General features: G+C 44.9%; 1 protein-coding gene and 1 long non-coding RNA gene across 10 annotated transcripts in view; one reads left to right on the forward strand and one right to left on the reverse strand.

The window, feature by feature from the left end:
* The window catches only part of RREB1 (ras responsive element binding protein 1), a 135,787-nt gene extending 112,079 nt beyond the window's left edge, over nucleotides 1-23,708 (reverse strand). For 3 of the 9 annotated variants that reach the window (XM_079984904.1, XM_079984896.1, XM_079984902.1), the window contains exons 1-2: nucleotides 22,969-23,259; nucleotides 17,207-17,250 (exon numbers count right to left, since the gene is read on the reverse strand). The gene's annotated coding sequence lies outside the window, so the exon portion shown is untranslated. Of the gene's footprint in view, nucleotides 1-17,206; nucleotides 17,251-21,333; nucleotides 21,354-22,355; nucleotides 22,463-22,549; nucleotides 22,670-22,968; nucleotides 23,260-23,419 lie in introns of those variants that run through there. The other 6 variants (XM_079984900.1, XM_079984897.1, XM_079984898.1 and 3 more) reach the window with 6 other exon arrangements.
* Nucleotides 1,473-15,333, forward strand: LOC307221007. The gene is made up of 3 exons (XR_013841274.1): nucleotides 1,473-3,266; nucleotides 14,990-15,200; nucleotides 15,296-15,333. It is a non-coding gene; the product is annotated as an uncharacterized lncRNA (long non-coding RNA).
* Nucleotides 23,709-26,132: the final 2,424 nt, after the last annotated feature.

Genomic DNA, 26,132 nt, shown 5'->3' on the forward strand with positions numbered 1-26,132 from the left:
AAAGTTGCACTCAAAATGCTCAGAGCTGGCTTACAGGGTGTTTTAACAAGTAATGTTTTGCTGCTACTAACAAAAAATTATTTCCCCATTTTATTTTCCGGTTTTGTCCAATGCAACTGTAAACACTAGAAATTCATCTAATAGATGAATTTTTAAACTTTTATTATGAATTATTGGCAATTCATATACATTTAAAAAAAACACAACCACAGTGCTTTATAGCTCCTGCTAATGACCTTACAGCTATTACATCCATTCTATAGACATGGAACCTGATGCTGAGATGTCAAACTTCCCCAAGTCCTCCATATGGATGACAAGGAATTTGAACTCATAACTCCAATTCCCTGTCTATTGTACAATGCTGCATCTCCACATATAGCTCCATCGGTAGTAGAGCATGAGACTCTAATCTCAGGTTTGTGGGTTCAAGGCCCCACATTGGGCAAAAGATTCCTGCATTGCAGTGGGTTAAGACTAGGTGACCCTCATGATCCCTTCCGACTCTACAATTCTATGATTTCAATGCATGGCACCAAACAAGTGATAACCATTTCCCATGACAGAGACACAAAAACAACTCTCCTTCCTGACACTGAGGTCCCAGTGCTATTCACATGGTAGCCATATGAGCAGATATGGGAAGTCCATTCTGACTCTCATGTTAACAGTTATGTTCCAGTGCCCAGCTCCATGACCTCTTTCCAATGCATGGAGTCAACCCTGAAACATATGAAGCAGCAATAAAGACCAATCATTTCCTATGCAAGGGCAGCAGGCCTTTCGCTAAGCACTGACGCACACAGGAAACTCACTGTGGACCAGGGAAGAAGGCAGCTTCCATAGGAAGCCAATGCAAACATTTCCACCTAGACTTGAGGCCCAGCATCTCACAACAATGAGCTGCAATACATATCAGATTCCTAGTGTTCTTAAAAGTTTTTTTTTCCCAAGCTAAGGTTCATCTCCATGCTAGAATTAAATAATAATTCCATTTGCACATTATATGGAAAATGATCCTAAGCCTGCTACTTATGTTATTAATTATTATTATTTATTGAATTTATATACAGTGGTACCTCGGTTTAAGAACAGTCCTGTTTAAAAACAATTGGGTTTATGAACTCCGCAAAACCAGAAATAGTGTCCCAGTTTGAGAACTTTACCTCGGTCTAAGTACAGAATCTGAACAGTGGAAGGGCAGCGGGAGGCCTCATTAGGGAAAGCTGCCTCGGTTTAAGAACAGTTTTGGTTTAAGAACGGACTTATGGAACGGATTAAGTTCATAAACCAAGGCACCACTGTACCGCCTCTATACCTGCAGGTCTCACAGCACAAAATCAGAACACAAAACCACAAAATACATAATCAAAACAAAAACAACCCGACAAACACCCCAACACACTTCAAAAGGGCATAGGATGTCAATCAACCCAGTTAAAGAACAATTTAAAGGCAATTTAAAGGCAAGAGTACTCTCTTGCTGGGCAGCAGCAGTCCTTTTGAAGCCTGTCAGGCCCCACCCTGGGCCAGGTGGAGAGAGGCAGAAACAGGGCCCTCAGGCTCTCAGCATGACTCTCCTTATACTGGTACCCGCACATAGGCCTGGTTAGATGCAAGGATCACTACCCACTCATCTCCCATAAAATGTCTACTGAAAAGCCGTGATGGACAGGGAGAAGAATGATTCATAAGAGCTTACTTTGACATGACTCATCCAACATCTGTTCGTTGAAGACAGATGCTCAGAGGATTACTACCTGGAGGCAACTGGGAACAACATAGCAATGAGATGATGCCTCCCATCTCCTTTGCAATATTCAGTGGCAGATCCTGGTACCAGGATGTGAGGAGCTCAGGGACATTCTGACCTCTGCCAACAAACTCCATCTCCACTTAGAGAACATTGAAGATCTATGAACTTGACTGGCAAAGGAGGAAGGCTATCTCAGTAACAGGAACCATACAACAGAAGTAGGTTGACCAAGTCTCATCACACATAAGACCAATTTACATCCCGATGAGCACGAAGTGATATACAGAAAAAGTGTGCATCTTTTTGCACTCGTTTTCAAACTGACTTTTAAACTTCAGAACAGAACAAGGATCTCCGCCCCATAAGTTTCCACCTCAAAGGGGCTCAATACAAATCCTCTGCCAATAATACTAAGCCAGACTTATTCACACATTTTTTAATAGGGTTTACTTGTCCAGAGGTCTACTTCCCCTCGATAGTGCTGGGTCATATGACTCAATGCCTGTGAATGCCAAGAGAACTCTTATGCCTCTTGTTTATAGCATGTGACATTGTGGCACGATGGCACCGTGCTTCCACGATTCAAATTCCTTCACTTGCTTGTCTGCATGATGATCTAAAAGCAGGAAGAATCAAAACATAACACAGGCTGAAGTGGCATCAGCAACAACAAGCACCAGGAAACGAGAAAAGGACAGTTCTAGCATTGCTTGTGTCACTTCTCTCCTAAGCAAAACAAGACCAATCAACTCCAAAGGATGCTATAAGGTGTTCATTTTATTAAATGGGTGCAGTATCTTTGCGAATGGCTAATACAAAGGATACAAGCTTAACAGGGTCTTAGAAATCTGCTCTTATTTCTGGTAAAGAGGCCAGCAGCAAAAAAAAATGTTTGGGACACTCCTCGGACAATGAGAGATTGCCACACAGTGTATGTCCTATTACGGTGAAGGCAAGAGAGACCTGCCAAACATGGTGGAAACAGTTTCAAACACACACACACCTGAATTTCAAGGAATTTTATTTCACAGTGCCGGCCTTCACCATCTTCCTGTTTCACTGCTCCCTAAGCTGCTTCAGGGTGGCGCCTGTGGCGATTCCAGATTTCAAGACAGACTTAAAGAGTCCAATTTTTAAATATGAAACGAGACACCATTTTTAATTCAAGATGAACTGAGGCTGTAAGTAGGGAACTGGATCCCGCTGGCAGGCCAAATCTTTCCTTCCCCAGTCCTTGCAAGTCAACTCTTGACAGCTGGAAATATAAAAATGAATACCATCTCCCAAACCTGTCTTTTTGACTGACCTGTCAATCACCTGACATCATTCTAATGTTACCTGTGACATCAGGTGTTGGGCAGGTGAGCACAGTTTGGAGAAAAGGGGCTTGAAGGCCTAATTAAGGGGCCTGTCAGACCAGAGATTCTCCATCATTGCCACAAGAAAAAACACTTCCAGGGTGAAAGGTCACACACACTCTCTCCCATCCACACATTCCACAGCATCTATAGTGAGCATACCAACTATTAATAATAATAATAATAATATTTATAATAACTTTTATTTATACCCCGCCCTCCCCGGCCAAAACCAGGCTCAGGGCGGCTAACATCAGGTATAAAAACAATTGATTAAAATACAACTTAAAAACAGGATTAAAATACAACTTAAAATGCAGCCTCATTTCAGTAGAAGCCCAGATCAAAAACTGTTTGGGGGAAGAAAAAGTCAAATCTTCACCAAGGCCAACTATCCAGACTGGTCCTACATGGGCCAGAAGAAAGCCAGGGAAGTCCCCAGATAGGGGTTCCATCACAGAAGGAAAAGGAAAGAGGGGGAGGGGATCAGGCTGATTCCAAGGCAAAGGCCAGGCGGAACTTCCAAGCAGATCCTAGGGATTTTGGAAGGAATCTAACTTTATACCAATATTGTTGTAAAATATATCTAGCCCCTAAAAGTGTATTTTTTTCTAAAAGACCAGCACCGCCAAACAGAATCCCATCAGTAGTCTTCCCAACAGCCTTGCTTGAATGAACACAGTTTAGTTTAATCTAAGTGCTGGTACCTGAATGTCAACATCTCGCCAACCTGCCAGCATCGCAGAATGCTCAAACATCTGCCTCCCGCATGAGAGTGCCAGGCTTACCTTCCCAGATGCAGGGGAAAACACTCCGGGGCTCCACCCTACATTTCACCCTAGAGCAGATCGGGGTGGGGGGTGGGGGGATTGTTGTCTGTACTCACCTTCCCGGATTCCAAAAACGAACATGGAGGCAGAGCTGACTGCCTCAGCCAAAGCGCCAGCAGGAAGAGGGAAACAGATGAGATGGAATGCAGAGCAGAAGTAGGAGCATCATAGAATTGCAGAGTTGGAAGGAAACACGAGTGCCATCTAGTCCAGCCCCCTGCAGGAATCTTTTGCCCAACGTGGACCTCAAACCCAGGACCCTGAGATTAAGAATCTCATTCCAACCTCCTATAATACCTTTTGATTACATTCATATGTACATTTAAAAAAAAAATCAAAAAAAATATTATGGTAACCTGTTCACCCTAGATAATGACACCCTTGATGTATTAAGAACAGAAATAGAGAATAGAAGCTATTCATCCAATTCCTGCCTTCAGTGGCCAGGAGTGTCATGCAGGAAACCAAAGCAAAGGATTGGGAAATCTCCCGAGCCACCGTATGCCATAGATAGATAGATAGATAGATAGATAGATGACAGACAGACAGACAGAACTGTCTTTTGTGTAAATGTAAAGGGGGGTAGATCTTTATCGTGAGGTCCAGCACCGAGGGCGTTCTGGCGGTTCCCTCACTGCGAGAAGTGAGGTTCCAGGGAACTAGGCAGAGGGCCTTCTCAGCAGTGGCACCCGCTCTGTGGAACGGAGATGTCAAAGAGAAGAACAACTACCAGACATTTGGAAGGCAGCCCTGTTTAGGGAAGCTTTTAATGTTTAACAGACCACTGTATTTTAATATTTTGTTGCAAGCCGCCCAGAGTGGCTGGGGAAACCCAGCCAGATGGGCAGGGTATACCTTATAATTTATTATTATTATTATTATTATTATTATTATTATTATTAATTGACTGTGCTTATTGTAATTGGTTTTAGAATTTCGGTTGCATCTGTAAGTCACTTTGAGTCATTTCCACAAGTAAAGCAACTAATAAACATGAAGGAATCTCAAGTTCCTCTGGGAATAGCAGTAAATGACCGCAATGTCATTTTGCAAAGAATCACAGCACAATTTACACAGCACATGTGGGATTCTCCAGCTAGTTATCGAAATATCATGTGCATCATCATTGGGGAGAGAAGTAAATGTCATCCTTCTAACACTAACAACCCAGAAGCACTGTGATCCCAAGTATGTACCCTAAACCAATTTTAGCCCCCCACTACTGCTTTGGGGGCACAACTCCTACAGTAGAAGAACTTACCTAGTGGCAATTACCATAATCCACCTACAATTATAGAGCCAGATTCTCAACAAAATGACCACTACTCTATGACCCAAAATAAATACTGCGCCATTCTATCTTAATGGGATAAGCATCAGTTAACTCCCCGGGGTACTAATGCCACTTGGCTATGAAACCAAGTAAGCGAAACAGACAATTTCCTAGTCCATTTTTACATTGTGATTTGAGCGGACCAAAGAGCTGATTAAATGGCTAGCTAATCTACACAAAGCAAAAGCCATTTCCGAAACTTATATCAGTAGATGCAGGTCATCAAAAACACAGAAAACATTAAATATGTTTGTGTGAGATCAACCCATACAGCACACTCCCATGTAGGTCTACTCAAAAGTAAGCCCCACTGAGTTTGATACTTACTCCAAGGTAAGTTTACTGGATTGCCCAATTGTCCAAAAACCTGGAAAACTGAATTAAGACACCTGTCTAAAAGTCACCAATTATTATGTAGATCATGCAGTGAAAAATCCATTCCTGCTCTCTTCAAGAGCACTAGAGATAGCAAACATGACCATACATGTTCAATTCAATTGCATGAATCCATTTTCTGTTTTCAGGAAGGTTCACTTTCGATACATATTCAATGATCACATTTGAAAGATTATTTTAGGAAAGACGTAGCTGTTTCAAAGAAAGATGCCACGAGCCTTATAAAGCATTGCATACACTGGCAGCCAGAACAGATGACAAACCATCTAAGGTTGCAGCAAGTACCCACATACTTGGGAAGAAGACCAAGTCACATCAACAGAATTACCCTCCAGAAGACTGCAAAGGGCTGCAAAGTTAATTCAGCTCAATTCATTGGGCATTGTCCTTTCACAGACATATACAACATCACTGCAAAAATCCCATAGGTCTAAAAACTCAAGTTGATTTGGTCTCAATTTAATATTCCGAGGATTGAAGTTATTTTGCATAAACACTATAGCAAAATCTAATTTTCTGTAGAGGTATGTTTTGAGTCATGCACATTGCGTAAAGAGGAGTCTCAACCACACACACAAAATTGCTAAGGATCAAGAAGCATCTGCACTCTTGAGAATTATTTCAGCCACAGGATTTAATAACCTGGCACCCCACTTCTAAAAATACACCTATCAGCAACAGCACACTGGACAGCTTATTACGAAAATAGCATCCTGTGCAAGGCAAGTGGGCATGGCCATTTTGCTATGCCGCATGCCAAGTCCAATGTAATTTTATTGACAAGACACCATGTACAAAAGTCTTGTCACAAGCGCCACAAGCTGGTCTTCTCCCAGTGCAAACAATGCACAACATAAAACCTATTCAGGTGTTCTTTTTCCTCAGGGGATGAGGGGGCGAATGTGCTGGTCTACGTTGCTCCCTCCAATGAACTGGAGGGCAACTGTCTATGGCAGGGAGCCTGCTGTTCTAATGGGGTCTCCTTCCATGGTTATGGAAGGTTGTCAATAGAACAGGGAACCCAAAGAAGCAGAGCAGCCATTAACAAGGCGCATATAATATATATATACACAGAGAGTGTGTGTGTTAATTGAACTCCTGAGAACTTAAAAAGAGCAGACTGGGAATTCTAGGAAGGCACCATCAAATAAAAGAATCTAAAAACAAAAAACCCCACTGTGTACACAGAACATGCACAGGAAACAAACCCACTTCAGATTTTAGTAATTACGTCACATACAGTATTATGGCGATGACATACTGTGGCTCAAAGTAGTTGGGTGTTCAATTAACATTAAACAAGGGCAGCTTGATCAACCAATCTCAATACTGGATCTTTCAAGACCCAATTGTTACTATTGCTGCTTCAAGTGAATGAAACAGGCATATTTCTGAGCATCAGTGTCCAACTGAGGGCTTTTTAAATATCAAAGCAGCATACAAAAAACTTTTAACAGTTCTATATATTATTTAAGTCGCTAGAAACATGGCAGCATAAACCATCACGGCTTTGGACACACAACAAAGTACTATGGGTAAAAGATCACATGTATACTCAGGGCAGTATGTTTCTACATCGAAAGGCACAGGAGTGTTTACACAGCCAATATGGGGTTGCAGTAGTGCTTTGCTCAGCCATCAACTACGGGGCAGTAGCCAAACTTGGCCTGATGCAACAAAGACAGCCTTAGTCAGTACACAACTACAGTGGTACCTCAGGTTACATAAGCTTCAGGTTACATACCCTTCAGGCTACAGACTCCACTAACCCAGAAATAATACCTCAGGTTAAGAACTTTGCTTCAGGATGAGAACAGAAATCGTGCTCCAGCGGCGCAGCGGCAACAAGAGGCCCCATTAGCTAAAGTGGTGCTTCAGGTTAAGAACAGTTTCAGGCTAAGAACAGACCTCTGGAACGAATTAAGTACTTAACCCGAGGTACCACTGTACACTGGAAAAGCCAGGCCACATACCACTGGTGGCAGTAGATATAATAAGGCCTGGTTGCTTGTTTACATGCACATCAACCCTCTTGCCTTCTACAATATAACTGGCTTTGGCCTCACATCTGCCACACCACTACAGGCCAGCGAGTCACAACAGGGCTTAGTTGTGCTAACATACCCAGAAGAAATAAATGGGAATGCTGCAGCTCCCCTCCCAAAAATCATAGTTCACATCTCTATTCAGTATTTTCTCCCAGCCTCAGGATTCACAAAAAAAACCATGTGAATCTCAGTAGTCTGCAACATGGCCTGCTGAGAGTGAACAAGCAGCAGAGATTCGCTGTGCACAATTAAATGCAAAAAAAATGATTAAATGTGTGCTTACACAGGAAAAAAAAAAAAAGAGGTGATGCCCAGATGACTATGGACTTCGCTTTCCTGGGAACTGCTCAGGGTTTGTATTCTCCTATACACATTTTGTTGTGGTGTATAGGGGGGGGGACTCTGTATGGATCCACTGCCTTCCAAAGTATTTGTGGTCCAAAGATTAGTTGGCCTTTTCTTTAAAAAAAAACAGTGAGCAGGAAACATGAATTCACCCACAAATGAAGTTTAGCAATGGTACGTGCAAAAAAGCTGCTTCAGCCACAGGGTGTCGAGTAACGAATCACACTCCTCGACGCAACGGGTTGCTTAACATTTCATGCACCTGCCCACTGTCTTCAGAGCACCTGGCTCTGCAACCAGTCAAGGCGGGTTGCTTACTAAATTGCAAGGATGCCAAAAGAGGGAAAGGAAAGGCATACACACAGGTAAATAAAGGATCTTCCCTAGGGTGGGGAAAAGAGTTCATATTCTTTCACATATACAGTGGTACGTCGGGTTACATACGCTTCAGGTTACATACACTTCAGGTTACAGACTCCGCTAACCCAGAAATAGTGCTTCAGGTTAAGAACTTTGCTTCAGGATGAGAACAGAAATCATGCTCCGGAGGCACGGCGGTAGCAGGAGGCCCCATTAGCTAAAGTGGTGCTTCAGGTTAAGAACAGTTTCAGGTTAAGTACGGACCTCTGGAAAGAATTAAGTACTTAACCCGAGGTACCACTGTATATCGGTGTCCTGCTCCCACTCTCTTTTCTTATACGAGCTCCACCCAAATAGAAGACTCAATTGTCTTTTCATCAATACCAATAAGCAAAGCCACACACACGTCAGTACACTTTCTGGGCTGGGGAGCAGTTGCAACAGCGCACAGAGCTGTTTGTGAAGGGGCGCAGAACAGGAAACGGCACGTGTGCCGCTGGGAGTCAGCTAAGAAGAGAAAAAACTCAGCACAGCCATTAAGGTAAGGAGTCCTAAAAACGCAGGGGTTAGAAAAGATAGTGTTTCTAGGAACTCCATGTTATCTTTGCAAATCTCATTTTGTCAGCATGCTTGTGGCATCACAGAGGCTAAAAGACCGAATGACCACTTGGGGAAGTCCCCTGCCTTGGCAATAAATGTGCTAGGTAGCCTTAGAGCAGGGTTTCCCAAACTTGGGTCTCCAGCTGTTTGGGGACTACAATTCCCATCATCCCTGACCACTAGTCCTGCTAGCTAGGGATGATGGGTGTTGTAGTTCCAAAACAGCTGGAGACCCAAGTTTGGGAAACCTTGCCTAAAACCCGCTCTATAAACAACACGGGAACAGCAATATGGGCCTACCATTTCAGGTGTTTTGTAATGATTACAGTAAGGTAGCAGCCACTTTGAACATTCTAAAATATGAAATATTATAAGCGTTCCTGTATTTCGGGTAATCCCAAATAGCTAAGATACCAAATTATATGAAACCATTGACTACACTTCCCTGGGCTTAATCTGTGCGAGTCCTCAGCCCCAGCATCTGTTCTCAAAGCTATGGCTCAATCGCAGAAAAGATGGACTGCACTACTCAGCAGGTGAAGAGTGAATTTCTTCTGTCACTGGGCAACCAGAGTGGCTCTAGGCGAATGGGAAAGGCTTCTAGGATGGACTACGCTCCTTTTCTGGAGAGAAAGACTTTTCAGCATACAAGAGTGGGATTTCTCTCTCTCCTTAAAAATTCATTTTGCTCTGGCAAGTAATAATACTCATAAAAACCCAAACCGTTCTCAGTGCTGAGCATCATTTACCCAAGTGTAATACTTTCCAGATACTGAAGCAGCAGGAGAAGAGAATTTGCTGATGGGACTCTCAGAGACCACCGACTCCAGCCAGCAGAACCAACAGCCAAGGATGACACGACCTCTAGTCAAAGTTAAAGTTAAAGTTATGCCTACTGCCTTGGAAACCACCAAAAATGGCATCACCAATATATTCCATTAGCCACGTTTTGCGAGCTAAACATTTCCACCATCTTTATTTCGTGCCTCTTGTAACCAGTGTTCGAAATTAGCCAGGCTCGTTTTGCGACTGGAGCAGGTCCAGTTGCGACCATGTGGAAATCTCTGGATGCCAGGTTGGCAAAATGTCGCTTTGAGAAGGATCTGAAATATTTTCCTTGAAGCTTAAATTGGATTGGTTTATTTGACATTTTAACGTGCTGTAAACTGCTTTGAGATTTGTTATTTAAAATATATAGCAGTATAGAAATGGAATTAATAATAGTAATAATAAATTCCATGGGGGGGACACAGCACCAAGACATTCCATGGTGGCGACCGCAGTCCAGGTTCAAGGTGCCATTTGGTGATTAGATTACATATCTGAGCTTCTAACACTGCTTGTAACTTCTGTGCATGCCGTAGATGAGGCATAGGCAAACCCAGCCCTCCAGATGTTTTGGGACTACAATTCCCATCATCCCTGACCACTGGTCCTGTTAGCTAGGGATGATGGGAGCTGTAGTCCCAAAACATCTGGAGGGCCGAGTTTGTCTATGCCTGCTGTAACTAGCACCCCAGTTAAAGCCCCCAAATAGAGAGCTATGCACAAAGGCCACAGCAAGCAGCAGGCTTCTGTTGTTGTTTTTAGAGACACTTCCTAGAATACCAATATGAGTAAGAGAACTAAGGGGTAGTCATAGCACATGACATGCACAAACACAGAGAGCAATCTCAGTAAAAGGCCACAGCCACACTTCACATACTGACACAGCAAAATTCCACATGCAATTGCGGAATAGAGCACAGCCCGAGCTCTGCTTGATCCGTTTACCCATATTTAGGTCCCTGGCTCCAGCAGGGCTCAAAGCATGTTTCCACTAGGGTGGCCAGATGAAAAGACAACACACCTCTGGTGTTCTCTTAAGAGCTGTGCAGAAGAGCAACCACTGGCACAGCCAGAATTCCCCCATCCACGTAAACCTTAAGGGTCATCAGAACTTGGTCTTCCCTTTTCCCATCTGGTCACCTTCACTTAGAAATGTCAAGTCTCTCTGAAGCCAAATATGTGTCAGGCAAAGTACTGTTGCCAAAAGGAGCAGACAACCAAGCACAACTGCAGCGTCTTATTCGTTTCTGTGGGGTTTGTGCAGCAGCAAAAATCAACCCAATGAGTATTTTGTGGGTTACTGCCGAAAGCAGGCATGAGGCCCAGAAGGTTGTGAGCATGAAAACAGTGTTAGAAATTCAGATATATAAACTAATCGCCAAATGGCACCTTAAACCTGGGTTATGGTTGCTGCAATTGAAATGTATAGGTGTCAGGGTTGGTTGGTTTGCAACTGAACTATTAATAACAATAACAATAATAATTATATAAAGCAGTATAATAATAAGGAACAAGTCTCAAAAGTGGTATACAACACATTAAAACATCAAATAAAACAATCCAGAATAAAACAAAATCAAGCTTCAAGGAAAGTATTTCAGGTCCTTCTCTAGGTGACATTTTGCTTTCCCTTGTTGCCAACCTGGCAACCAGAGATCTCCACATAACTGGACCCATGCCAGTCACAAAATGTGCCTGGCTAATTTCGAACACTGCATGGAACCTGCAGTTACTCCTAGCTATTGGCCATGCTGTCTGGAACTGATGGCAGTTGCAGCCCCCCGGAAGGTGTTGCAACTACAGGTTTCCCATCCCCGAGAGAGAGACCTGTGTCTTAAAATCAGGGGTGAATACTTCCTTCAACCACTTCCTTAAAATGCAATAAATTTACCTGCTAGGCAGCTCCACCTAGTCCAGCAGTATTCAGTGTTTTTGATCCCTAAGTAACCCTTTCCACACAGACTTATTTCCAAAAGAATCCCTGAAGAGGATTCTGGGGCACAGACAAGTCATGTGGGTCACATACACTGACCAGGCCTATCAGGCTTTAGCATCACCCCACATGTACCATGGGTATAGCCAAGAGTACACCTGACACTTCTTTGCAGCAGAAAAATGGCTGGTGATCCAAAATGGCGGCCTAGTCATGTTTCAATAAAGTTTGCAGAACTATAGCTCGGTTAGAGAATACATGCTTTGCATTCAGAAGGTCTCCAGGTTCAATCCAGAGCATCAGGTAAAACAGGTCTAGAAGACATCTCCTCCAAACCTGGAGAAGGCCTCCTGCCAGTCACAGAGGAGGCAATGTGGCTTCCCCTGGCAACCATGAAGCCTACAAGCCCCCCACCCCTTTGTCATGTGGTGGGGAGGGTTGTTACAATTTCTCCCCCAGCCCCTCAAATACACAAAGGTGAAAGAGGAAGGGAAAGCATAAAGGTGAAAGCATCACTTTCTCCCACTCCCTCTTTCAACTCTACATGCATTTTCAAGACACGGATTGGCACCTGAGCAGCTGAACGGAAAGCGAAGCGACCAAAAGCATAAGAGGCGAGAAGGATAGGTGGGAAATGGGGGGGGGGGTTCTGGTATGGGCAACTAGGAGGAAAATGTAGCAACCAGAGAGAGAAAGTGGGGTGCCACAGAAGAGAAGGCAACGAGACATATCAGATATATTAAAATGGATCCTCTTGGAAGTTGCGTAATTTTTCGACATGTTCCTCACACATCCCAACTAAATCACAGCTCCCATCTGCTTCCATTGAATGAAGCATACAAATTATGGATCCAGAGCTGTCATGGCACAACAACATAGATTCGAATCACAGGTCCAAATTGATCTTCAGGAGGCTTACAAGGGCTTCCCTCAAAACCACCATTACATCTCTGTGTCCAGAGAGATGCTCTGTGGTTTGTTGTTAGTTTCGCTGTCACCCTATGTAAAAATAGCCTTGAAAATCCGTTAGGATCCTTATATTGCATCAATGCTTTTGTGGTGCTGGCTGGCCTGCACTGGATCTGTTTTATTTGGTGTTTTAATGTGTTGCAAACTGCTTTGAGATTTGTTCTTTAAAATACGAAGCGGTATAGAAAATGAAATTAATAAAAATAAATCCCATTGCAAAAAAAAAAAGGATGCCTAGACATTCCATTGCGGCGACCATAACCTAGGTTTAAGGAGCCATTTGGCAATAAGATTATATATCTTGAGTTTCTGACACTAGGTTCGAACCTACAATTCTGAGATTAAGATTCAAGCCTTCTGTAGAAACATCAGATGCTGCTGCACTGCTTTAAAAACCAAGCGTTTCAAAACTACCAGGTTAAGAAGAGTACTCCTGTCAAAAAGAGCAAGCAGCCTTGCAGTGCTAGTTTTTCTGTGAGTCCCAAGAGAAGAGCCACACATTATTATTTTTTTAAAAAAGAGCAAGGCCACAGAAGCCTGCAGAGTCCTTAAGATTCCAGAGGCATGTGCCTCAGAGTGACGAACTTCAGCAATATGAGGTTACCCCGCTAATTTTCTCTGAGCAATCCAAGCCAGCCCTCTGTGCAACTACCAAGAAAAGCTGAGTCGACATTCTGGTCTGAGCCAGACAAGTGCAAACTGGATCATGCACAAAATCTGGACTCAGAGGGGACAGGGAGGGTGTGGCACATTCCCTAGCAACCAGCTGCATAACTTTAGGATGCTTCAAGTGCTGTTTCTACGAAGCATTGCTTAAAATGACGAGGTGCCCCAAAAATCCAAATTGCAAGGAAAATCCAAACTGTATACAGAGTTTGTTGAAGACGACCAGCTGCATGTAGAAAAGGTGTCTGTGCAGAATTCTCCACACCCCTTTAATCACATACTTTAAATGGAAGCCCAACATCAGGAAATGATAAACAATCCTTAACTGAGCAGCAATTATAACTTTAATAAATTAACGGGCTTGCCCATTAATTCCCAGGAAGCAAAGATTCCACTTAAAATAAAATAAAAAGGACAAAAACAAAACCCTTTTTTTTTTTTTTTGCTAAGGACCACCCACTAGCCAGCGCTGCCAATGCCATGGTTTGGCAACTTGGGAGCAACCCATGTCTTTGCATACCTCTCCTCCCCACTGGCTCAGGCACTGCCTCTTCTCCCTTTCAGTGCAAGATAGCTATCGTTAGCATGTCATGAGCACAAGCCAGAACCCCAAATTAAAAAGGTGTATGCTGGGGTGGGGGGTTTAAAGAGAGCAAAGAGGGGCATGCAAACCCAGAAGATGCTCCTGACTGCCAAATCATGGGTCCGTAGCTCAGTGGCAGAGTATTTGCTTAACATGAGGAAGGTTTCAGGTTCAAATCCTGACATCACCAGTTAACTGGACCAGGTAGCAAATTATGGGGAAGACTGTGTGGCCAGTGACCCTAAGAACCACTTTTTTTTCTTTTCTTTGTATTTACCCAAGTAGTAAAGAAATACCCAGGTGATTTGTATGGATGTTCACTCACACTGAAAAACATTCACTCCAGGGATCTGCCAAACTGAAAGCCAAACCCCTGAGCACTTGCAAGAGCTATGCTTGATGCAAAATGGCATTTCAGAGAAAAAACGCAAGTCTCCCTTTGGAAACCACACAAGACCTTGTAGTGCTTCTAATTCCAGAAAGGGACAAATTTCTTTTTAATCTGTTGCCCCAAGAGTCCTGTGTCATCTTAAAGACTAAAAAACACACACACCAACAAATCAGAATGTGAGCTTTCGGAACGGAATGCAGGCTCTCTCCTGCAGGTAAGTTAGGCAATACATCCACCAGTGTGGGGCTTTTTCTGCTGAAGGAAGGCGCTAGAGAATTTGCACTAAGAAAAGGAGAAAAGGATACAATGCAGACCCACTGGTCTAAAGCAAAGGGGAACAACAACTACTACAAAAAAAGTCAAGATCTTCAAAGCAATTGATAATCCCCTTTAAACATAACAATGTTATGTTAGGGGTTTCAACTGCTTCCCTCCGCCTTGTTGGTAAAGACCCCTTGAAAATTTGCAGGTGAATCCTCCTTAAAACTATTCAGCTGCCCTGTCTCAGAGGCCTTCAAATTCCCTTAGCATTACTTACCTGAATCACATTGAATAAACAGTCCCCACCCATCACCTACTTCTTTTGTCTACAGCACCTATTCAGGGAGAGCTACCTTTATTGACTGCAAGGCCGGTTAGCATGAAAAACTGGAGAGGTAGCACATAGAACAAGATGCACTAGAATGGCTTGCATCCTGCTGCAGGCAACGAAATCTACAGGCTGTTCTGCTGAACCGATAGGGAGCAACTCAATATTCATTCCAGATCTGCAAGGTTTGGTTAAAAGGCCCCTGCCCTTCACAGGTGAGCTGCTGTTTGGCCATATATCCCACTGAGGAAGCCAAAAGCCATTTTTAAAACAGCACACCAAAAAGTCACGTTTCTTTTGCATTTCACAGAAAAGCAACTGCCACGGGGTACAGCTTTTAATTGGGCCATGTTATCCTTAAGATTCACACCAAGAAAGAAGCAAGGATGCTTCAGTTTGGCCATTTCTTCTGCCAACACCTGTTGCTGCCTTAAATAATGTATGTCCTACCTGCAAAACCACTGCCCTATTTAATGCCAACAAGGAGCAGAACTGGGCTGCAAGGTGGGAGTTTCAAAACTGTTTTTGTATTAGAAAAGGTACAACCGCTCAATTTCTCCACTGAATCTATGGCTAGGTTAGGTACTCCCTTGTTTTCAACAGCCTGTATTTCAGGGCGCTAACATTCCGTAACATAGAAATGGGCATCCTTTGTTTCATACGACTGCTACCCAGAACGGTATCATTTCATCCCGTCACTCATTTCCAACAACTGGATTTAGCACCATTTGCACAGAAATGCACAGATTTAGCACCTGTTGCAAAATGAAACACATGAGGCTCATCTCCTCAAATTCCCCCAGTTCCTTTGTGTCCTAAAAACAACCATCTTCCCCCTCAACCCACCACACATAGACTCAATGCAACCTGGAAAGAGGTGTGAGAGAAGACACATAACCTCCCTAAACCTGTATAGAGAAGATGCCAAGACCACCCTTTGGTAGCAAATTAACACAACATAGCTCCCCAAAACAAGTGCAATGCTTCAACCAGGCAGTACATTTAGCAAAATGTGATCGTGAAAGAATCCTACAAAAAAAAAACACCAATCCTAGTTTGCGAGCAGGAACAATTTGGAATTTGGTTGTGGGAAATCCACACTGAAATACTTGCTCAGCTATAGTGCTAGTTGACTTTGGATGACTCACCACTATCCATCTTGCAGCCAAATTTACCTCCCTTGGCTGCTGTGAGGCAAATAAGGCAGGATACTAATAATCCTCCACAAGAGGTCCAGAGGGTGGCAACACGAGAACAGGCCTTTTCTGTGGTGGCTCCCTGCATGTGGAATGCTATTCCCAGCAATGCTCCTCTGACATCTTCGTTACATGTATTTAGGCGCCAGGCAAAAACATTCCTCTTTTCTGGCTTATTAAGCAATCTTTGGTCTTTTAAATTGGGGGGGGGGGTAATTGTTTTTGTTTGTTACCATGCTACGCATTTTTCTGTTTTTATATTGTAACCCACCCAGTGATCCTCAGATGAAGGGTGGTATACAAATTTAATAATAAAATAAAAATGCAATGAATACAAGCGGAAAACACACTTTTCTCCTATTCGAGCCAAGTCATATTTCGTAAGTGAACAATTTCATTTAAAGAATAGGTATCTTTGTAGACAAGAGCATCCATAAACAGTACAGGTGTCAGGGTGGCAAATTTGCTTGAAAGAGATACGTGAGAAACACTCATAAGCCATAGAACACCACCTAGTTTATATACTTATATACTTATCTTCACATTATATTTCCATGAACCCAACAGGCATCAGATTAGTGAGTCACACACACTGCACAACTTTCTTATTTGCTAAGAATCGATTCTTGAAAAGCAGTGTATATTTCTGCCCTGACATGTTTCCGTCCGCACTATTTGTTTCAAATTTAGTTTTCATTGTTCCTGCCACAACCGTGAAGACTAGCAACCACAGGTTTCTGACAAGATTTTGCTGCATACACAAGGCCCACAGAAAATGGGATGATAAACCTACTTCTTATCACAACTGCTGGAGACTCCAGGGCAGCCCACAATTTCTGAGCCACTTTACAAATTCAGAATTCCTAGCCTTAACAGGGTTTTCCCTATCAATTAATCAGATAGGGGCCATTGTCATCACTTATCTGCTATCCAAAGACGCTTCTTTGCAAGTTTGAGGGCAAAGGTATTTTAAAAGGGAGAGGGGTGGGGGAGAAGAGAGAAGTAAAATGTAAATTAATTCCTACCCCTTACTAAGCTTCGGGTCGCTCTTCAGAAATGCACTTTATATCTGTAATGGGGGAAAAGAGAATAAAAAGTTAAGCTAAGTGTTTTGTGTGGAAAAAATATGTGAACCAGTATCCAGAAAGTTAAAAAGTGATGCAAATATTTTAAAAAAAAAAAAAACCAAACCAACATTATTCATCTGGTAGCATGTCACATAGCTTTCCCCAACATAAAATGAATTGACACAAGCACACAAGCTTTGAGAACAGCACACAAGTTACACACCATGACTCCAGCTGTGCTGTAATAGACTTCTTTGTTTCCTACACAAATCTATCTGATGTTTGAGGCAGAAACATTGCATTCCACCTGTGTTTCAACTCACTACATCAGCCAGTACTGGGGGGTGGGGGGCAGGAGGTATGAGAAAAAGGAATTTCTGCTGCAGAAGTTTCTATAAACACCAAGTTGGAAGCAAGTATGTTCTCAGGACATTTCCTGATAAATTGCCACCATCAACCCTAAAAAAAAAAGACTTATATGGAAGCAAATCACATTTTGAAAGTTACCTGTAACCAAGCCTTCTATCCTACTAACCCAGCCACACATAGCAGGGAGCAAATTCAACATGACTTGCTTCTGAGTAATGATTATTAAACTCATGATGCCATGTGCTGTTAACTTCTCAACTCTATGAAAGCATCCATTAAGGGAATGGAGGTCATAATTCTACAAATGCTTAAGATATAGGAGTTTACATATTAAGAATGTGATATGAAAATATTTCCGACGTTAAGCACAAAAGTTTAGTCTGATTTTAAGTTTGAGATACCCAGCGTGGTAATTTAAGAGAAAAAAACATGGTTTTATTTTATTTACAAAAGGAAAGGAGAAAGAGGATGAATCCCTGATAGATGCACTTGGGTTAATTTTAGCATCCTTCTGTTTAGCTGCTTAGCAACACTTATCCTATGACCTTCTCCGCACCACCTACTTTCGCAAGGGATAACATGTATAACCTGAGAGAGCTAGCAATGATAGCCAGTTTTGACTAGCAGCGTAAGACAGCCGATGCAAAAACCAGCTCTTACTACAAGAAAAAAAACGAAAAAGAAAAAACCAGGGAAGAGCATCTCTAATTATGACACCTTCAGTAACGGAAAAGCTGAGTGTAGATGCAGAAATGCATCTAGAGTACATAAATCATCTCGAAGAAATCCAGGAAACCCATAAGGCTACAAGGGACATTTTGCAAAGGCCTGGAAGAGGAGGGGAGGGGGAATTTTGAAACGCACTGTCTGCCCTTAGGCCAAAACAAGTTTGCTAAACCCACTACTAAGTCACAAGACATTTTCCCACCTGAGGTTTTACTTCAGCAATCTCTAGAGACTCTCTGAAGTCCAAGCAAGGTTCATCATATGACAAAGATGCAAGGATGGGTGTCATCTATCTGGCTATTGAATAGGATAAGAGTGAGCTCTCATCAAATTGTTTGATTTTCAGAGCAGTTCAATAATTGGAGGTGTTCCGGGTTTTAAAACTTCGTATTAAAAACTAATTATAAGAGGGGGGACAGTTTTATTAAATGGGAACAAATTAGCTGAAAATTTTCAGGTAGCTTTCCCCTAAGCTTAAAAAGTCTGCAAAATTTTACATTAACCCAAACTTAACAAACACCACGTGTATATGGCTGGGATTGCTATAAGAGGCAGACACACACATACACAAGACATCAGTTTCTGGCCAATTGCCCTGAAACAATTAAAGCCATTAGGTGTGTCTTAAGCAAAGGATGAAAAGAAGTGTTGTGGTAACTTGATTGATTGGATGATGGAGCCATGCTGTTTCTAAGTTTCTAACACACAAAGGGGTCTATTCTCCCAGGGATGTACTTGCAACACCAGTTAATGCTAATGGGCATTATGCAGACACATCAAGAGGAGGTCTATACCCCTAAGCCTTCAAAGGGAAAATAAAACCCTAAAACAAATATGGCTTGTGTGACCATGAGTCACTGGGTCCATGTCTATCTCCCCCTGCATGCGCATATACACATATTCATCTGAGGAGAGAGAACCAAGCCGCTGAGGGCAACTTTTTCTAACCCTTCCCAAACTGCATCCAATTCCTCATGCCACCGTACCCTTTTAAAGATATCAGCCAATAGTTAGTGGAAGCGTCACAATTCCAGGAGTTACTGAAAAAGGAGCTATCTTAAAAGATGCAAGCATCGGTGTGAAAAGCAGAGAGAATTAAGATTCCCCCTATCGCACAGGCAATTTTTTTCCTGCCCAAAGGATGAGAAAAACTGCTTTAAACACGAGCGACCTTGTCCAAAAGGTAAGACATATGCAAAGTAAAAGGCAGTCAAAAAATGTAAAGTTTCAAGCATTTTTCCCTTGCCAGGAATCAACCAACTAGCTTAACTGCCTTCTCAGGCTGAAGGCACCAGATTTATGCTCAGATGACACTCTCTCTCTTCATATATATATATATATATATATATATGCTATAGATTTCCCCCAGCTAGCACCCAATCCCATCTCAAGAGGAAAAATGAAGGGAAGTGCAACTCCGCCATCCTTTTCAAAGTCATACCATTAAAAGTCAAGGAAATGGCATTTTAATGAGTTATTTTCTCCCCACCACCCAAGAAAAAACAACAACCTAACCCCCCCCCCAATCTCCCCAGGAAGAGTGCAGTTTGGGTATTGCTCTGAAGCCCCTTCCGAATTTGGGACTGTCCATCGGGACCTGGGCTCTTCGTTCTCTCTCCTCGCCAGGCAGAGGAGCACAAATGTGCTGAGCTAAGAGAAACCGCTCTCCCCTCCTCTTTTATAACCCATCAAGGATGCATTGCAGAGCACTGGGAGAGGAGGGAGAGACAGATAGTGTAACGAAGAGGTAAGAAGAGGGGGTGGGGGGGAGAGAGCCGGAGGGAGGGGAGGGCAGAGCCAGAGCAAACTTATCAACCCACATGACAAAGTTCAATCCACCTCCACCATCAACAAGCAGCAGCAGCGGCGGCGGCGGCGGCTCCTCCTCCTCCTCCCTCTGCGAAAGTTTTCACAGCATCTCCAGCCTCCTCTCTCTCGCTGCTCTACTCTGCCCGGCAACGAGATGCCTCTCTTTGCCTGTTGCACAACTGCGAGCTAGAAAGCTGGAAGTTACTTTGGCCGAGGACGGAGGAGAGCAACCACCACGTTTTCCATGGCTGCTCTTCACCCACATACACCCACACACACAAAAAGCACCTTCTCTCTCTCTCTCGGTTAAATAAAGGCAACAGCGAACAAGCCCAACGGCAGGGAAAAGTTTGAGCAAGGGCAGAAAAAAAGTTTGATCAAGTTGCAAAGAGCGGCGAGAAAATCTCTCTTTTTTTGCAAACTCCCTCCATGTTTGCATGGGTGTGGGGAGGTCATAAAAGATTGGGTGGGTGTTTATTTTTTCCTGTCCCCCTCTTTCTTTTCCCTTTTTAAGTTCCCAAAGAAAGGAGAGACATCATCTCTTTCTTTTTGCAGCCACAATCTTTTAAGGAAAAAAAGCGGGGGGGGGGGGAGAGGGTGGCGGGGCAGGGAAATACGTCTTTCGACCAGGGGCGGAGGAGAGAGAAACCTTTCCCCCGCTGCTTCTTAGCAACGATTAAGGTCGCAGTTTCCTAAGAGACGAGTCCCGACTAGTCTGCATTAACACGGAGAGAGGCGAAGAGGGGGGAGCAGGGGGGGCGCTTTTAGAGAAGTTTTGGATGTTGCAATTGTGGGGGGATAGAAGGGGGTGGGAGAGTTAATAGCGACGTCGTTGTTCGTAATCCGAAAGGGTCGATTAAAAGGATTAAAAAGAGATGCGAGAAGAATCTTTTTTAAAAAAAAACACAGAAAAAGAGAGAGACCTGGACCAGTTAAGTTCAGAATTCGACGCAGAAGTAAAAGAAGAAAACAGAAGTAAATAGGACACGCGACACATTTTCCTAGGTTCCGACGCACGCGGGGCTCCTTCCTGTACTCGTGACGATGCGTGTGTGCGTTTCCTCCTATAATCCATTGGAAGGGGTGGGGGGAGAGAAAGATGTCCCTCGGACCCAGTACAACGGGGGGGGGGGAGAGAAAAGGAAGCGCAGATACCCTCCCGCACATACGCATACACATACCCCAAAGGACCATAAAACGCGCCGAACCCTTCCAAAGTATTCAAGGAGGAAAGGAGAAGGATGACGCGCGTGCACCTTTGCTGAAGGCCAAGCGAGAGAGAGAGAAGCAGAACTGATCTTGTGAAGGCTCCAACCTCTCCCTCTCCCCCCCCCACCCCCGAGGGTGAAGGGGAGGGGAGGGCAAAGGGAACGAGAAGTACCAAAGTACAATTATATATATATTAAAAAGGAGCGACAGAAACAACACACACACACAGATGCTTCCAGCAACCGCCCTTGCGAACAAGGAGGGGGAAAAGTTAGCAGATGCCCAAGAGAGAGAGAGAGGAAAAAGAGACCAGGGGTTTTTTTTTGGGGGGGGGGAGAGAAGAGAAGAGTTGTACCTTGAGAGTCGACTCCACTTCAACTTAAAGGGAGGGGAGCTGCTTCGCTCCCCATCATCTTCAAATCATAAAAGCTTTTCCCTCTCTCGCACAACCCCAACGCAACAACAAAAAAAATTGCTGGAGAAGGAAGAGGAGAGCGAGCCGGAGGAGGATGTAGTTGCAGGGAGCGGAGGCCAATTGGGTTAAAAGATGCTTCTCCTTCTCGCAGGCCCATCCAAATCGTTGGTTAAAAATAAACTTTGCAGTAGGAGGGGAGGGAGAGAGATGATCTGGATGAATTCCTGAGCTCAGACGGTTTAATATGGATGAGCATCAGGTCCTGCAGGCAACAGGCTGCAACGGGTGTTGCTGGTTGGTACAGTTTGCAACACGGAAGGAGCGGTGGGGGGAGCCGAGAAGGGGAGGCAGGGAGGAGCGGGGGATGGGAAAGAGAGAGAGAGAGAGAGAGAGAACGCTGCCCCAACTCAGCAGCAGCATCTGCTCAGCACCACTGCCAAGCAACTTTTCAGAAACTTTCCTCCACGACACACACACACAAAAAAGCAAACAACAAAAAAACCCCCGGTCACCTCTCGCTCGCTCCCCAAAAGCTACATTTGCAACACCAGCAAGAGAGTCGGGGGGGGCACTTTCTACCTTTCGCCGCAAGTGTCCTCCTTCCTCATCCCCACCCATCCATCCGCACGTTCGTAAGGGGGAAAAAAGTTTCTTTGCACGCCTCGGAAGCTCCCCCAGGCAGCTTCGCTCCCAAGCTGCGCCTTTCCTCTCTCCTCCTTCCCAAGAGGCGCAGGTAGAAAGTCGCCCTCCTGGCATCAGCCTCGCCTACTTACGTCGGACTTGCTCCGGGCTGGGCTGCCTGGCTCGAGCCAGGATGGAAAGCGGCGAGGATGGTGATGAGGATGATGATGATGCACGGCCGCCCCCCCCCCACACCTCCCTCTCCCGACCCCCCCGCACGCCACTCAAAAAAAAAAAAGTTAAGGATAATAACCGGGAAAGACCGGGGACGCGCAATTACCAAAGGAAAGCAAAAGTTTCCGGAGGGAGGGAGGGGGGAGAGCGAGCAGCAGCCGAATTCAAAATGGCGTTTCGATGGATGTGCAAAGTTCATCAACTCCCCCAGAACTTCCCTTCGTCCTCTCCTCCCTCCCGGAGGAGGATGAGGCGAAGCCGAGGAACCCTCCGGCCCGGCAGCGGCGCCCGACGGTGCCCCCAGTCCCCCCACCCCGCACCGCGCGCCCCCGCTCACCCTCCGAGGCAGGCGCATCACGTGTGGCTCCGGCCAGGCTCCCGGGGACGTGTTACTCAGCCAGGCTGCTGCCGCTGCCGCCGCCGCCGCCTCTTGCAAGCGGTAGCATCCCTATCTCGCTCGCTCGCTCGCTCCCTCTCCTCGCCTGGGAGGGGCTCTGCTCCTCGCAGCCGAGAAGTGAGTAAAAAACTTTTCTCCTTCCTCCTCCTCCCAGTTGCACGGAGCCAGCTCAGCCTCCTCCTGCTGCTCCTCGCTTAAGCAACTTTTTGCTAACCATCGGGACAAAAGTCCAACTAATCTTGCAATAAGAAATAACTCCCCCCCACCCCTCTCTTTTGCTTGCTTGCTCTCCTCCTCCTCCTCTACCCCCCTCCGCCACACACACACACACGCAAAGGATGGTAGAAAGAGGGAAGTTTCCAGACTAGAAAGTCTCTCGGTGGTAAAGTACCATCTGGCTGCTGCTGCTGCTGCTCCCCTCCATTACAGGCTTGCAGTTGCAAGGAGGAAGCGCCGCCGCCGCCGCCGCTGCGCAGAGAGAGGCAGTTGAGTGTTAGGGACTGATAAAGCGCTAGGGATGCAGACGGTGCAGTATCGTCTTTGAAGGGATCGCCCGCTGCCTGTCTCGAGCTGCTTAATCCATTGTCAACCAGGTGCCGCGCATTGAGCTCTCTCTCTCTCTCTCCCGTCTAATTAACGAGAAAGGCAGAGAGAAGCCCCACGTCGTGGCTGCTGCTGCTGCTGCTGCCTTCCAGCCTGGAGCGGATGGAGCAACAAGTCCCAGCAATTAGCAATACACTTGCAACCTTAGGCATGGAAGCCCTGGGTGGCGGCGGCGGCGGCGGCGGCGGGCATCCCTTCCGTGTCACCAGTTGCTCCACCATCCAGACGAAGAAGGAGGCGCGGGGAGGCCTACATAAACACACGCAGCCCTCCTAGGTTTAGGTTGATTAAACACCTGGCAATTAAAACGCAGACAATGGTGGTTGTAAATAATTCTCCTGAGGCATAAGGTAGGCCCAGACTCCTGGATATTTTGAGGAGGATGCTAGTGGATTAAAAAAAAATCCTCTGTTTAAGAAATCTGGTACCAGCCACCTCCCCCCCCCCCAAAAAAAAAACACCCCTAAAGTCAGATTTCTTAAAAAAAATCCCTCTATCAAATTAATTTCTGGTTGGTTGAGGGTTGGTTTTTACAGTAGCACAGGGTGGTCCATGCCCCTGCTATTTTTGTAAGAGGATATGATCAAACACTTAATCTCCAAGCATACAGCAGAATCCTAAGAACATTTGCTCACATGCAGAGTCCAATAGGTCTTAGTCCCAAATAAATATGCAGAGGATTGTGGCCTTAACTTGGCTTTGAGACCATTGAAAAATATGGAATTTTTTCCTGCTCATTCTTTGCTTCCACATTTCCCCTCCCTGCTATGCTTGACAGGGAAGTAAAAAGTATCCAGAGAAAACTGTTTGGTCCTCTGAATCAAAACACTCTTGGAGGTGGCCTTGAGTTCTAGTTTTGGCATAACTATATTAACAGGTATACAGCCCCGGAAGCATTGTTATTTCTGGTTTTTAATATCATTTTTGCTATACTTTATTATTAGCTTTGAGTGCTACGTTTAACAGCTTTCCTTGGGTCGGGATGCTGCTGAACTGCAGCTTCCATCATCCCTGACCGCTGGCCATGCTGGCAGGGGCTGATTGAAGTTGTAGACCCAACAACATCTGGAGGGCCACAGATTCCCCATCTTACAAAATGTCTGACAAAACGCTGCAATCTGGAGTGTTCCTGTTTAGGTTTCCAGATGTTTCATTCCCCCACTCCTTCTGGCCCTGTTTTGGCAGAAACACTCCAGAAAATGAATTTTCTCTCGGTATATAGAATATTTCCACGGCTAATTCTGGATGTTTTAAGAGCAGCTGTGCTCAGAATATGAGGCAGGTATGAGTGGAGAGTCAATGACAGAACAGAAGTCTTGTTCTCTGGCAGCTCCAGTTAAGATGGGGGGTTTTTTTGGAAGAAAGCTGGGACAGACTTAGGCCTCAGGGACTTTGATGTGCTGAGAGCCTGAGCGAGCAAGACAGGGCTAGCTAGATCCACAGTCTGCCTGCCTCTATATGAGGCACCTTCCAATTTTCCATGTGCCTTCCTGACTAGTGGTTGGAACAGGAAGCAACTCACACTGAAATTCCTCCTAAAGGAAAGAATCAGAGCAGGTTGGACCAGGAAACGGAAGCAACTCGTGGAGAATTCTTTCCAAGGCAGGGGTAGCCAAATGGGGGGGGCACACCAGATTTTTTGAGGGGACTGCAACTCCCATCATCCATGATCATTGGCCAAATTGGCTGGGATGGATGGGAGATGGAGTGCGGAACATCTGGAGGGGACCACATTTGCTAGTCTTACACCCAAAGTGAAGGCATCTCAGGTAACAACATGATTCTCCTACTGCCTGCCATAGTCCAGGAGCACAATAGCCTATCTCTTATTATGGATAGACATTTTGCCACTATCGTACCTGCTTGCTCCCCTTCCAAACCTTCCAGCTTTTAGAAACTGCTCTTAGGGGCAGAAATATATCTCCGTGGGCTTCCAGTCTTTCCCTTCCTGCCTAAATTCCTTCTGGGGATGCCAGGAGGAAAAAGAGCTCAGTTTCCAGGCAGTACCAAGGAGAGGAGGAAAGGAATCTTCCTCTTGCTGTGGCATGATTCAGTGTGTATCCCGTCCTCCACCCTTCTGAGGAAACCGCATGGGGAGCTGAGCCAAGCCTGGGCTCTGCCAGGGAGCGGCTATGCTGTTACCTGGGATGCCTGCACTTTCCCCCCTTTCCCTCCTGAGGAAACTGAGCAGTGCTAAGGAAGTCCCTGGTCCCTCCTCTCTTGCAAGCAGCAGGTGCTTGTCTTTCACTTCTAAGGGAAGGGAAACAGGTGAGCAAGAAGGGAAGTTGAGGCCAGGCTGTGCGAATGGAAAGAGAAATGCCTCTCTCTTTATCCGCCAAGAGGAAGGTTAGAGCTGGGGGTGTTATTAGGACACCTCCTACGCCGCATAATTACATTCCAAGACGTGGCACGTTTAAGTGAAATTGCGTATATTTGAAACAACATTGGGAAAAGTCTGAAAACACCCCACCCCATTCCGCCCCTTTTGGGGATGTTTTTGG

Source organism: Podarcis cretensis (assembly GCF_951804945.1).
Source record: "Podarcis cretensis genome assembly, chromosome: 7".
In the NCBI taxonomy this organism is placed as follows: domain Eukaryota; kingdom Metazoa; phylum Chordata; class Lepidosauria; order Squamata; family Lacertidae; genus Podarcis; species Podarcis cretensis.